The sequence below is a fragment of the Gadus chalcogrammus genome, chromosome 3, assembly GCF_026213295.1.
Source record: "Gadus chalcogrammus isolate NIFS_2021 chromosome 3, NIFS_Gcha_1.0, whole genome shotgun sequence".
NCBI lineage: Eukaryota > Metazoa > Chordata > Actinopteri > Gadiformes > Gadidae > Gadus > Gadus chalcogrammus.
In genome coordinates, this window is record NC_079414.1 from 2,132,374 (window position 1) to 2,147,117 (window position 14,744).

Below are 14,744 nucleotides of genomic sequence, written 5' to 3' on the forward strand. Positions count from 1 at the left end.
CACTGCCATCTCAGCATGCTGACACCTCAGGTCGCACTGACTCATGCACACACTGAGGATGATGGCACTGTCAGAACACGTGCTGGAAGATTGGTGAAATCAGTGAACAGACTGATTGAATCTATGGTTCAGAAACCTTTTTTTGAAAGGTCCAAGTTTTTTATTGACGGCCGTTCCCAGCTGTTTTAGATATTGGGCCTTTAATAAGCGTTGAAACTGCTTATGTGATAAGTTTTCTTGGGGCCAGCTTTGAAGTTTTATACACCTACAGATTTCTATGGACTAAGTATTTGGGGCCAAATGTTGTGTGGCGTACGAGGCGTCACATTAAGCTAAAGGAAATCTAGAGATTTGATCAACCTCTTTCTTTCCTGAACCTTGTATTGAGGTAACTTTCGAGTTGACTATGTGGACTAGGTCCATCTTTCATTTGTGCCAGGTTGTGTCAGTGATAGACTTTTTGTAAGCCTGAGAAGACATCCTTAAATCAGGATGTTGGTGAATTTCAGGAGGGGTGTATGTGTAGCGGTTGCGTACTCTCTCGTTGCGTTGTGATTGAGACCACGATGGAACCATTGGCAGCCAGCCGTTTATTCTGGTGGAATATTTAACATGGGAAATGCTCTTTGAGAACCCTCACAATGGCAGCCTCTCCCAGCCGGGGTATACGTACACTAGCCATTTACATGGAAATAAATATCACATTAAACAAATTAATATTTGAATGGGCGTTTGGTGACATACCTGGTGGAATATTTAACATGGGAAATGCTCTTTGAGAACCCTCACAATGGCAGCCTAACATGAGAGAAAGACAAGCTGAAGTACACATTCTTGGCGAAGTCCACGCTAGCTAAGTAGCTACGACCAAAGCACATGGTAGCCAAGCTAGCGATCCTAAGCCTAAAGTCCATTTAAATGTAATTACAGATTCCAAGGAACACAATATATATGTACAAGCAACCAAGTATTAATACAGTATTATGTACATTTAGACTCCCGTAATACATCGCCAAAGTGTGGATTCATATTTAACTGCTCTGACTACCTACCTCTCCCAGCCGGGGTATACGTAGACTGAGGAGAGGAGGCAGCAACGTACAATACAACCCCCGCATTCCGCTAGGGGGAGCTCTAGCACTCCAACCAAGGCTCCCACTACCACAGCCAGCGCAAGGATCTCGCTGGCAATGGCAAGTGGGAAGCATTAACCCTGCTACATTCCCCTCTACTGATTTCCACTTGCCCATCCAAAGAACAACCATACAAGTGCTGTGAGAACCCCTGAAACAAACCAAATCAGGCACAGTAAACAACATACAAATACACAGTGAATAACAAAACAAAAATCAGTACTGTTCATACTACAGGTATCAAGCATTCCAGTCAGTGACCATCCCTGAAGAATTAGAATGAGGAAGGCTGCAAAGCCTCCCAACACCCATAGGAAAACATGCCCGTTTACATGTTAGGCTACCTGATACCACATAATTTACACAGTACAGTCGACGACCACCTGGACCCACAACATTCTATGTCACACAGGTCCCTGCACCATTCAGAGCTTTATCCCTTCTGAGGAAGAAAGGAAAAACAACCAAAAAAAAAAAAAAAAAAAAAAAAAACGGCATTTTAATATACACAAAAATAAATAAATAAAATCAGAAAAATCAAAATCCATAAACCTTAGAACCCAGCCAAAACTCTCTGGTGCATATTTTGGATGAGCCTGACCACAGGTCTAATAATCCTCCCACATCTAGATCTCACACCTAGCATTATATCACTGCCAGCAGTATCGGGCTGAGGATGCTGTACCCTATCTACAGTCAGGGAACCTTCAACAGAAGACCGCAAAACAGGTGCTGACACAGGGTCAAGTCGCAAGTCAGTCTGGTCTGAAGGACAGTCAACGTCAGCCGTCAAGTCAGGTGGAACTGTCCAATCGTCTGCATCCCCAGGTAAGTCACAGGAGGTAGTCTGGGCCGGAGGGTCAACATTCTCCTCCAGGTCAAGAGGTGCGTCACAAGAGACAGTCCGAACAGGTCTGTCAGCCAACAAGACATCCAGCGGATCTCCATTAGAGTCTGGGAGTCGTGAGATCCAAGAAACAGTCCTGTCCTCTGAATCACAATCAGGCAGGACGGTAGAACCCACATCACCATCCGGAAAGGAATCATCTGTAGCAAAGTCACTCACACAGGAACCGTCATTCTCGGACCCAGGTGGGATAGGCAAGAAATTGACAGGCATTATCAAATTTCTATGGACCACCTTCTCTCGATCCGTTGTACAGTTCTTGATCCTGAATGTGTGTGTGTTTTCGTGTTTCTCCACAACAGTGTGCAGGTGACTGTCCCAGCGATCAGCCAACTTTCTCTTCCCACGCTCTCCTTTGTTGGCTAAAAGAACCCTGTCTCCAACTTCCACAGCCGCGCCCCTGAACTTCCTGTTGTATAAGGCAGCTTGTCTCTGCTGCTGTTTAGTAGAGGTGGTCTGAGCGATTTTTATGGCCTCTGCCAGATCATGCCTGAGACCCTGCACATAGGCGTCATAATCCACCAGCTGATCATCCTGAAGGACAGACCCAAACAACAGGTCGACTGGCAGCCTGGGTGTCCGCCCAAACATCAGCTGAAATGGAGCAAACCCTGTGGTCTCGTGCACTGTAGCATTATAGGCGAAGGTGAGAGATTTCAGATGCTGCGGCCACCTGTGCTTGGCCTTGGGCGGCAAGGCTCTTATCATTCCACCAAGGGTGCGATTGAATCTCTCAACAGCTCCATTGCCCATGGGGTGGTACGGGGTGGTGCGCGATTTCTGGACACCAGCAGCAATGAGCATCTCGGCTATAAGACTGCTTTCGAAGTTGGCCCCCTGGTCCAAATGTATGCGCTCAGGAAAGCCGTATACACAGAAGAAGTTGTTCCAAAGTTGATTTGCAACAGCTTTTGCTGACTGGTTTGGACAGAGGTATGCCTGAGCCAGTTTGGTAAAATGGTCGGTAACCACATCAAGTGACTTGTTAGAAGAATCTTCAGCCGACCAAAAGTCAATACAAACCAACTCGAGAGGCCTAGATGTCACTATGCTCTCGAGTGGCGCCCTGCCCTCCGGCTCTGGAGACTTGCTAAATACACAGCGGCGACAACACCGCACGTATTCCTTCACGTCTCTCTCCATGCCTTGCCAGTAGAATCTCTGTCTAGAGAGGTAGAGCGTTCGTCTTTGGCCTTGATGACCAGCTTCATCATGCACACCTCTGAGGACCTCTTCCCTCAGTACCAAGGGCACAACATACTGGTACGTCTTCCGCTGTGTGACAACATCCCTCGAAACACGATAGAGGACGCCTTGTTTGATGGAAAGTTTCTCCCAATGCCTGAGGAGCCTCAAAGTGTCAGCTGGCTCATGCCCACGCTCACGCCTTGATGGACGTCTCTGCCTCTCCACAAAGTGAAGCACCCGACTCAAGCAAGGGTCTGCACGTTGTGAAGCCATCAACGTCTCTTTAGGCAAGGGACGGATGTCGGAATGCTCACGTGGTTGGATGGATTGCACAAGCTGAGGAAGGAGAAAGGCTTGGGGAGGCACATGCTCCTGGCCCAATGACCGCTCCAAGACAGCAGAGACGGCCTGATTGGAAACGGAAGGGCCCAAGGACACTGCCACAGCACTGCTGAGAGATGGCATGACTCGCGGATTGCAGGATTGACGGAACGCATCCTGCACACTGTCAAGGTTCAAGGCGTTCGCCTCCTCCATGAGTGCATCATACGGGACCCTGGTGAGACGATGAAGCATACTGGGCTGCACAAAAGGCTCCCGGCTGAGGGCGTCCGCCACAACATTCTTAGGACCGGGGATGTATCTTATTTCAAAGTCGAACGGGGCGAGCTTAGCCACCCATCTCTGTTCACAAGCATCGAGTCTGGACTTACTCAGAATGTAGGTCAACGGATTATTGTCCGTCCATGCTGTAAACTTGTGGCCTCTCAGCCAGTGGCTGAATTTGTCACAGACAGCCCATTTGAGCGCCAGAAACTCCAACCTATGTGCTGGGTAGCGAGACTGGGCATAGTTGAGAGATTTGCTGGCGAATGCAATCGGACGTGCTACATTATCCCCCTCAGTCAGTTGAGATAACACCGCACCCAGACCATTGGAGGAGGCGTCCACTGAGAGCAAAAAGGGCTTGCTGAAGTCTGGGTGAGCCAGAGCAGCATTATCTAGCAACGCTAGTTTTAGCCTCTTGAAAGCCTCTCCGCATTCCACTGTCCAGTCAGTAGAGGTAAGTTTCCTTGTTACAGGGGTTTTCCTTTTCCCCTTACTGTAACGTGGCCTCTTGACTCCAGAGGTAAGTGCAAAGAGGGGCTTGCTGATCTTCGAGTAGCCCTCAAAGAATTGCTGGTAGAACCCAACCATACCAAGGAATGATCTTATCTTGGTGGGAGATGGGACAATGCCGGACTCATCCATCAAGTCTTTCTCGCTGAGATTTACAATGGCCTTGACCTTCTCAGGGTCTGTGGCAATGCCATGTTTGTCAATGATGTGCCCCAAAAACCTCACAGATGCCCGCAGGAGGTGGCACTTTTTGGGGGCTAACTTTAGATTGTGCACCTTCAATCTCTCAAAAACCATAGTCTTTGCAAAGCTAGCTGTTCGTTAGGAGCAAAAACCAAAATGTCATCCAAATAGCAGAGGAGGCTTAAGAAGTTTTGGTCACCAAAGATAGCCATCATCATCCTCATGAATGTTGCCGGGCTGTTACACAGACCCTGCGGGAGTCTGTTGTACTCATAAAGCCCAAATGGGGAGGTGAACGCAGTAATATTCTTATCCTCCTCGTGTACTTCCACATTGTAGTATCCCGAGGTCAAGTCCATGGTCGAGAAAAATGTATTCCCCCCCAGAGCTACCAAAGCGTCGGCCTGGTGAGGCAGAGGGTGGGCATCCTTTACGGTACGCGCATTCAGCCAGCGAAAATCCATGCAGAGACGCAAGTCTCCATTCTTTTTCCAAACTAGGACAAGCGGCGATGCATACTCACTCGCAGATTTCCTTATGATCTCTCGCTCCTCCATCTCATTCAAAGCCGTTCGGAGCTTGTCATAGTGAGATGGAGCCAGCCGACGATACGGCAGCCTGAAGGGTTTGCTGTCACTCAGGCGGATGCGGTGGACAAACCCTTTGGCTGTACCGCAGTCCATGCTGTGGCGAGAGAAGATGGACTCATACTTTGTCAGCAGATCAACCAGCTTTGCTTTCCAGAATGGAGACAAATCAGCTGAGTCAATGTCAATGTCCTGCAGACCCAAGTCGTGAAGGGCTGACCTACAAGGCCTGGGCATAGAGCGCTCAGAGTCAACTGTCAAGCTCTTCTCGCTACCCGTGTCAGTCAGGTCAGTAGTCTTGGCTACATTACATTCAACACTGTCAGTCTCGTCAGTCCTGTACAAATAGTCATTGTCAAAGTCCTCAAGTGCCACACAGGGGGACGCGTCAGCAATCTTGCAGTTCCGTCTAAGAGTCACAGGCTTATTGGAGGGGTTGATAATTCTCACTGGGACCCAACCATCGCCCCATAGTGGCGTCACCAGTCGCCCTACCATGACGGTCCGTGGCACTGTTCGTGACTGACTTGGTTCCACTACCAGTGTGCTTCCAGCAGAGAAGCACACATGACCAGGCAAGCGCCCCCACACTAAGTGTTCTCGCATAGGCTCTGAAGTCACGGCATGCTTCAGCTTGACTGTGCCCACTTTTTCTGGGATTTCACTGCCTCTCCATTTCTCCACAGTGGCCAACAGCTGCAGAAGACCGTCCTCCTTACCAGACGCCTGAGGTGAAAGAGATGCTGTCTCCCCGAAACTCCCAGGGTGTTTAGCCATTCGAATGAGGTGTTTTATAACGTTGCTGCCCAGAATCAGGTCATCACTCTGACCATCCACAACGAGTGTGGGCACGGAGATCTGGCAGTCATGGACTTTCATCTGCAGCTCGCAAACACCTACAGGACATGTCCTCAACCCTCCACAGCCAATCAGCACAACTGATGTCGGGGCAACAGAGTGAGGGGAAATAACACCTGCGTCCTGCAGCTTTGGAAGTAAGCGTGAGCTCATAGAACAGGCCATTGAACCACTGTCCAACATGGCACGCACCTCCACAGCATCATGAATCATCACACTAGTGTAGAAAAGATTGTCTTTCGCAGTCAGTCGCTGCGTGTTCTGAAAAATTAAAGTTGAATCACTGTCCGTCGTTGCACAAGCATGTGAAAAAACGGACTGAATATCATCGTCATATGGGGATGCGCCAGCTGACCCTTCACTAGACCCCTCCTCGTGCGGGTCAGCTAGTTTCCCTGCTGCGTGGGTGAACCAGGAGCAGGTGGGGCTGAGCAAGTGGCAGCTTGATGCCCAGCAGCATGGCAGCGGATGCATAGACGTTCGTTCCGACAGAGGGAAGCAGTGTCATGGTCGTCGCAGCCTCAAATAGCGCATGGCCCCCGAGCCCGGGTGCGACCGACAGGTCTCTGTCTAGGCTGCCCGTAACGCTGAGGAGACTCCCGTTGTAACAAACGCTCCAGCAGAGTGACAATATGCCCAAGAACGTGACTCTCACCTGACGCCGGCCCGCCGGTCATGGCAGGTTGGGCAGCAGGAGTCACTGCAGTCTGCACGTGACTATGCACAGCATCAACAGCCTGAGAATATTGCAGGTGGTCTGTTGGACGTGCAGCTGAATGGCGCTGCTGAAGACGTTTTTTGTGATGGTGCTCATCAAGCCATACCTGCACATCCATGGCAGTCCACTCCTCCAGTGGCCTACAGCTGAAGACCAGAGACAGTTCTCGATCGGGACAGTGAGTGATGAACATGACAGTAACTTCCCTAGAGGAGTCATCAATAGTTTTGCCTTGCCTTTTCAGCCCATCCGTAGCTGTGTCGAGTGCCTTGTTAAGCCGGATCCAATAGTCAACAGCACTTTCATTCTCTAAGGGCTTTGTGTCATAGAAGTCAGCAAGAGGCATGAAAGAAGTCACAGACTCACTAAAGTGTTGCTTGAGTATGTCGAAAATGGGCTGAGGACCTAACCGTAAGACCAAACTAGGCTTGCTACGCACCCCCACTCTCACAACATCACGTGCTCTACACTGTAGCCTGCCCATTACTTCTTCCGCCTGATCACATAACTGAACATCCCTCTTAGTCAGATACACTTTAACACAGTCTTCCCACTCAGAAACCGAAAGTTTGTCAATCTTGTCCCCCCTGAAGGGATGCGGTTCACCACTATGCTGGCTAACAGTCAGGCTCATCTTAGAGAGATCAGCAATGGTCGAAGGGGCCAAAGTAACATCACCAGTTGGGGCGGACCTAAGACAAGAGGCAATGTTCTCCCCAATACTAGTCCCTATCTGCTTAACTAAGTCAGTTAATACATGCACAGGGACATGGTCCACATCCCTACCCCCAGAAAATGCAGATGGACCAGCTAACTGATCAGCACTAGAAGAAACGTCACCACCCTCAGCACCATTTACTTTGGCCTGTTGAGGTGTGGATTCATATTTAACTGCTCTGACTACCTACCTCTCCCAGCCGGGGTATACGTAGACTGAGGAGAGGAGGCAGCAACGTACAATACAACCCCCGCATTCCGCTAGGGGGAGCTCTAGCACTCCAACCAAGGCTCCCACTACCACAGCCAGCGCAAGGATCTCGCTGGCAATGGCAAGTGGGAAGCATTAACCCTGCTACATATGTAACCAGGGTGAAACAACATATTTTAGTTTTGATGAAATATCACCAAATTCTGATTAATAAGAAACAAATATATGTTTAAGCTATGTTCAAGGTACCTTTTGTAACCTGTTCCAACCCCTATGTCAATGTGTTTTCAATACCTGTACTGTCGCTTTAAGAAAAGTTTGTGTCTTAGTGACGTATTAAGGTGCGGCCACATCAGACGCGTATCTCGCGTACTTCGCGTCTAAAATCGCAATTTTTTCCATAGGGAACCATTGGTTTAATATGCGTATTACGCGTGAAACGCGTATAAGCAACATTTTACGCGCGTATAACGCGTATGTGGCGCGTATATTTACGCGCAATACGCGCTATACGCGCGTATATCGCGTACATTTCAAGAGTTCAAAAAATTGAACTTTTTACACGAAGTACGCGAGATACGCGTCTGACGATTAGCCGCGTTGCCCAATCAGCGTTGAGCTTGACCCGACGTCACTGGCAGAGAGTAGTGAGCTTGGACAGAAGCATACGGCCGACATCTTTCTTTATTCTGTGTGGAAATAGTAACATAGTTACGCCATTAAATGCTTTTATGGAAACATTTCTAGCGAGAAATGTGCATTTTACTTTCATAATGTTCGCTCGGTGAATGTGAAGGATGTTTGGTTTGATAGTTATGACGAAGAGGGAACGCTCCGTTCACTTGCATGGACAGAGTCTCTGGTTACTAAGCAACCTCAACGTCTTGGCGGACTATATATCTGCTGATCAACACTACGAATGCTGGAAACACACCAGACACACCATGTGAAGTTATTTAACCCGATTATTGTTATTTATATCCGAGATTATTTAATCTAACCCGATCTAAACTCTATCACCCAAACACGGCGGCGTTTGGGTTTCCTACCTCGGACTCCAGCGCAGCTTATCCTGGGGCAACACACACACACACACACACACACACACACACACACACACACACACACACACACCCAAGTGTTGGAGCTGTCACGTTAAAATTGTACCGGGGGCGAAAATTGTACCGGCCTACGTCATCGTTTGTTTATATCCTGACAACCTGCCCGGCAACAGACGACGCGATGCAGAAAACATGTTTCCAAACGACGAAATAACATAATACAGATAGCGGATCGCTATCTGTATTATGATAGATAGCGATAACACTTGTTTTTACTTTATATTTGTATTGTATTTAATTGTTTAATCGAAACAATAAAAAAATTTGCCCGCAAAACGGGCGATCGCGTCAAATGACAAATGTTTTGCCCGCGAAACGGGCGATCGCGTCAAATGACGTAGGAGGGTTCTTGAAACATAATACAGATAACGGATCGCTAGATAACACTTGTTTTTACTTTATATTTGTATTGTATTGAATTGTTTAATCGAATTTAGCTAGTAAACTGATTGTTTTAAGCAAGTTTCATAGTCTAGAATGTTCAAGAACCTTCCTACGTGATTTGACGCGTCATTTGACGCGATCGCCCGTTTCGCGGGCAAATTGTTTTATTGTTTCGATTAAACAATTAAATACAATACAAATATAAAGTAAAAACAAGTGTTATCGCTATCTACCGTGGGGAGCCTCATCCTGGGGCAACACACACACACACACACACACACACACACACAGCCACGGCCGACAACTTTCTTTATTCTGGGTGGAAATAGTAACATAACATAACATTTGGTTTGATAGTTATGACGAAGAGGGAACGCTCCGTTCACTTGCATGGACATTGGACTCATCTAGGCGAGTGACGTATGCGCGTATGGCACGTATTGCGCGTATGTGACCATTTTTGACACAAAATGGTCAAAAATGGTGTGGCCGCACCTTTAGGCAGCGCCAAGCTCAGAATGCCGTTGGCTATCTGAGTGGAGGTATGTTGATGTATTTGTCGTCACATTCTGAGCATATAAATCGTTTTGTATATAATGTAAATGTTATATATGAACATGCTACAGCACTGTTATGAACATGCTACAGCACTGTTATAACAGCTAACGCTTTGAAAATGTACCTTTTGAGAGTTTATTGTAGATATGTGCATCAGAGTTTCCGTTTGTTTGGTTGCTAGGCGGGAATGTGGTCCTGGCTATGACGGTTTACATGACGATGACATGATTTTCTTTGGCTCATCCAGGTATGAATGTTTTATCTGTTTTGTGTATATTATCTATGCGGGTTATGTTTATGTTTGTTGGAGTGCAGTCAAATCGCATTCATTATGCTATTTTGTTTATTTTTATGTTATTATATATTGTGAGAATGCCGTTGGCTATCTGAGTGGAGGCGGGAATGTGGTCCTGGCTATGACGGTTTACTTGACGATGACATGATTTTCTTTGGCTCATCCAGATCCAGATACAAATAAATGAGAAACCCTCCACTGTTGTCCAGCCATCCTTCCACCCTTCCAACGCATTCGCCAGAACACAACGCAGATCGACACCCGTTACAGTTGCAAGAAGTATAGCAGTCATAAATAGAGCAAAGCAGGTTCTAGATCATAAGTCACTTCACACTCTCTACTGTTCTTTAGTCTTGCCATATTCAAACTACTGTACTGAAGTCTGGGGTAACAATTACAAAAGTTCATTACAGTCACTAATCATTTTACAATAAAGAGCGGTAAGGATCATTCACAAGGTCGGCTATCTTGAACATACCAATCCACTATTTTTACAGTCTAAATTATTAAAATTCACAGACATCGTCTCATATCAAACAGCAATAACTATGTACAGGTCTAGGAACCATTTGTCACCATTGAACATTCAAAACATGTTTAGTGAACTTGAGGGGGGGCATAGTTTGAGGAGAGAACACAATTTTAAAATTCAAATGAGAAATTCCACCATGAAAAGGTTTTAAAAGAATGTCCAAAAAGGTATTGTTCACAGGATATAGTGAACTGCACTAAGAGTCAGTAGGTTTGTGTATGTATGTATAGGTATACTGTGTATACACGCTGTTGTGTCACATTCATACTGTTTCTTGTAAATGTATGTTGTAGATATATACAGTATATGTACATACTTATCTGTATATTTATTTATATAAAATAACATTTTTATATACATTTATTATTATTATTATTAAACATACAGAGTAAGTAATAAGAGGGGTGGGAGTACGTACGTTTTTACTTCTCACACCTTTTCGGATATGTTTACATTAATGTTTATTTTTATTTCTTGTTTCTTTTTGCTTTTTATTTTTACTATTATTTATTTTATTTTTATTCATTCTTGAATGGCTTTATTGTTGTTTTTTTGCAAAATTTGTTTGTTTTTTCTTTTGTCTACATATTCGAAATAAACATGAAAGAAAGAAAGAAAAGTCACGTAAAGGGGGTTCTTAATGAAGTATTGAAAGAGCACAATCTTTTGGATATGAACTAATTGTAAACAAACAATATTAGCTTATATCAAAATATTTATATTATCATTAGCCTTTTCCACCCACAGATGTTGTTTGTTGTTGTCACTAGAGGTCATACCAACACATCTACATCTTAAAATGGGGAAGGGCAATGTAGGTTCTGCTATATGGTACTTGTTAGATCCTCCCAGTGGTGTCAGCGAACACTACATCCATAAAAACACATTTGAAACTGGATGAGATGATGAGCTCAACAAGTAGATACAATTGTATTTTCGAACAAGTAGGCCTATTCTCTATGAAAAGGATTATTGTATACACCTTGATTTAACTGAACCAACCAAACCCAAGCAGTCTATAGCATGGTATCAACATGTCGTCCTCAACCTCGATGGTAACACTAACAATTTGTATCCTTACACCTCAACCACTAATTTCCATGGTGAATTATCTTCTAAACTTAACTTCTGCATGACACTATCGGGAACTAAAATTCCAATGCAAAATTGGGTAAACAATGCCATCTGGTGGTGTGTGTATATAGACTACAATTATGGCCGACCCATTACGATAGTCTTGTAGTAGGAGGCGTGTCTTGTACTTTTCCAAATCGCAGAAGTAGGAGGCGTGTCTAGTATTTTTATAAATCGCGGAAGTGATCTGTATGTAGCAGTTGTGCGCGGGTACATAAATGACCGCAACTCGGACCTCAAATATTAGGCCTATATATAAAAATAATGCACCGACCCGCTCATTTAAAAATATGCTCTTGATTAGCTTAATCATAGCCTTACTGGCTTACGTGAATGTGCATTTAAGAAATGCATATGCATTTAAGAATATGCATTTAAGAAATGCATATGCATCGGTAAAAAAAAGACAGAATAATAATTCAAATAATTGAATTGAATACATTTCGTTGGCGCTGTCACACTAAATTTGTACCGGCTGCCAAATTTGTACCGGGCGCGTCATCCATACGTAATCCATTCCAAACCTGCCTGTCAGCAGATGATCGCGTCGTCCGTTGCCGGGCAGGTTTCAAAAAACATTCGCGCTCATGTTGCCAAAGACGAAATAACATAATACAGTTAACGGATCGCTAGATAATGTAATGTTTTGTTGGGTTCATTAATAAACACACGATGTATCTTGGAACAGACATCAACATGCAGCGCGCCAATCCAACTGCGCATGCTCCGTGTGACGGTCTAATAACTGATGTTGATATCATTACAGATAACACTTGTTTTTACTTTATATTTGTATTGTATTTAATTGTTTAATAAAATGTAGCAAGTAAACTGAGTGTTTAAAGCAGATCAAGGACGAAATAGCACAATACAGATAACGGATCGCTAGATAGAAGGTTCGCGAATGGTCACGTCATTCGACGCGATCGTCCGTTGCCAGGCAACGGACGAAGCGATCATCTGTTGCCAGGCAGATTTGGAGTGGATTACGTATGGGTGACGCGCCCGGTACAAATTTGGCAGCCGGTACAAATTTAGTGTGACAGCGCCTCTTATTCGTCCATTCTCAAAGCCTGAAACAGACAACACAAACTTGTTGGCATTTTGTGATGCTTTGGCAGTAGAAAGCTTATTTGATGATAACAAAGAAAACTGACCTTGGGGTCTTGCTCTTCCACGCTCATGGCCTGATAGAATACAAAGGCAGAGTTACAACAGGTATTTTCATGTTTATTGTGAATTGCACTTTTTACAATAGTTTCAGTTTCAAGGGAATACAACATGGGGGTTTCGATACAGAAGGGAGTAGGGTGGACAATGGGACTAATTTACGAAGAATGAAAGGCGGGGGGGCTTACTGAGGATGGGCAGAGCTGTTGTGGCAGGGGTGGAGTGTACTGTATGTATATGATGGTGGGGGATCTTACTGGTAATAACATGTTAAGGGGGGGCAGGGTGCTGTGTATGTTATGAGGGAGGTCTTACTTATCCTGATATGACCATCCACTTTCACTTCGTATGTGGTGGAACGAAATGTGGAGCCACTAGGAGGCACTGCCTGGCTAAGTCTTACTGTTGATGGCAGTGATTCTACGTGCAAAAGTCAGTATAGTGTGTTCATACTATTTTAATGATGTTACCACCAGTATTTATTTCTGGTTAATGGACCCATGTTGCAGCAGCCAGTTTTCAAGGAAGTAGCAAGGTAAGCACAGGTGTTACTAATAAAAGCCAATAATCTTCTTGTCACAATGTCTACTATTTCATCCATCAAATGTAAACGCAACCATCATCTGTGTTTATGACCAGAAATTCTATGAAAGGCAACCTATTACATCCTTCTCCTCTAACTTGTGCTTCCTCAGACGCATCACAGGCTGCCGATGACCTTTTAGGAGATCCATGGATTCATTGGTCGAGTGTGCAAAAAGCTTGCCATGGCTAAATGAGGTAGTGGAGGGAGATAAGAGTGGAAAATGCCAAAAATATCAGAAATGCAATGACTTGAAGCATGAATCCTGCTATTAAAGGTTGAATCATGTGAGAATCTGTAAATGCCCTAATGTTAAATAAGAACTTGTCCAGTTAGAAGTTCTCCATCAGCATAATACACCACCACCTCCTAAGTGCTGGCATATCAACCTAAACATAGACTTATGACATCTTTAAATATGTAGCTATTATAAATTCCATCACACTAAACATATATGATCCTTCCTTACTATGGTGTAGTCGAAGGGAGCATCAAGTGCAACATACAAGGTCAACTGCAAAAAAAACAACAAACAAGGAAAACATGAATGGGTGAACACACGAATGACAGCAAGGCATGAAAACATGCCTTACCATTATCATAAAGACTCCACAGTCATTCCCACTGGTTGGCCGAGGAAACTTCTAACAGAATAATACCACCATCAGCATTTATTGCAATGGTGCCAATTTAAGTTTGCTATTGCAAAAAAATGCAGGCTTTAAAGCTTGATACAAATGAATATCACTTACCTCAAAATGGTACCCAGTTTTCTCTGTCCATTCTCCAGGATTTATCCTTTGTGCAAGATCTCTGTGAATTGTGCAACCAATCAGAAAGAAACAGTAAACCCCTGATGCCCTCAATATCATCTTGTCTTTATGATGGCATATGCATGTGACTGTCCTAACATAAGGTCCACATGAACATGACCTTATAACATAAAGCAGGGGTGTCAAACATATGGTCCAGGGTTGAAACCACCCCTTCACATCATTTCATGCGGCCTGATCCCAAACGCTTGAATAATAATTGCAGCTCTTTGGCCTGCTTGAAATCAGTTTTAAATCATTCACTTCAATAATATTGCGATTCCGCAACACAAAACTGGCAGGTCCACATGCACGGCATGTCACTATTGAACTCAACTATGGTGCAAAACTGAACCGTTTAGCGACAGGAAAGGAAGACGAGATGAAGTGGTGAGGAAGTTAGAACACAGACGTATTGGGACTGTGATTGATAGGGCCAGAAACCAGACAGTTTGTGGTCACGCATGTAGACGAGACATGGCGGCCCTTTGAGGAAAAACATAATGCTCATGTCACGTGGCCGTGCTGAAAATG

General features: G+C 44.8%; 1 long non-coding RNA gene across 3 annotated transcripts in view; it reads right to left on the bottom strand.

Annotated features, from left to right (window-relative positions):
• Positions 1 to 70: 70 nt before the first annotated feature.
• LOC130377598 (uncharacterized) overlaps positions 71 to 14,744 on the bottom strand; it is a 15,001-nt gene continuing 327 nt past the window's right edge. The window contains exons 2-6 of one of the 3 annotated variants that reach the window (XR_008894280.1): positions 14,151 to 14,211; positions 13,868 to 13,912; positions 13,481 to 13,586; positions 12,803 to 12,832; positions 71 to 798 (exon numbers count right to left, since the gene is read on the bottom strand). This is a non-coding gene — a long non-coding RNA (uncharacterized LOC130377598). The other 2 variants (XR_008894279.1, XR_008894277.1) reach the window with 2 other exon arrangements.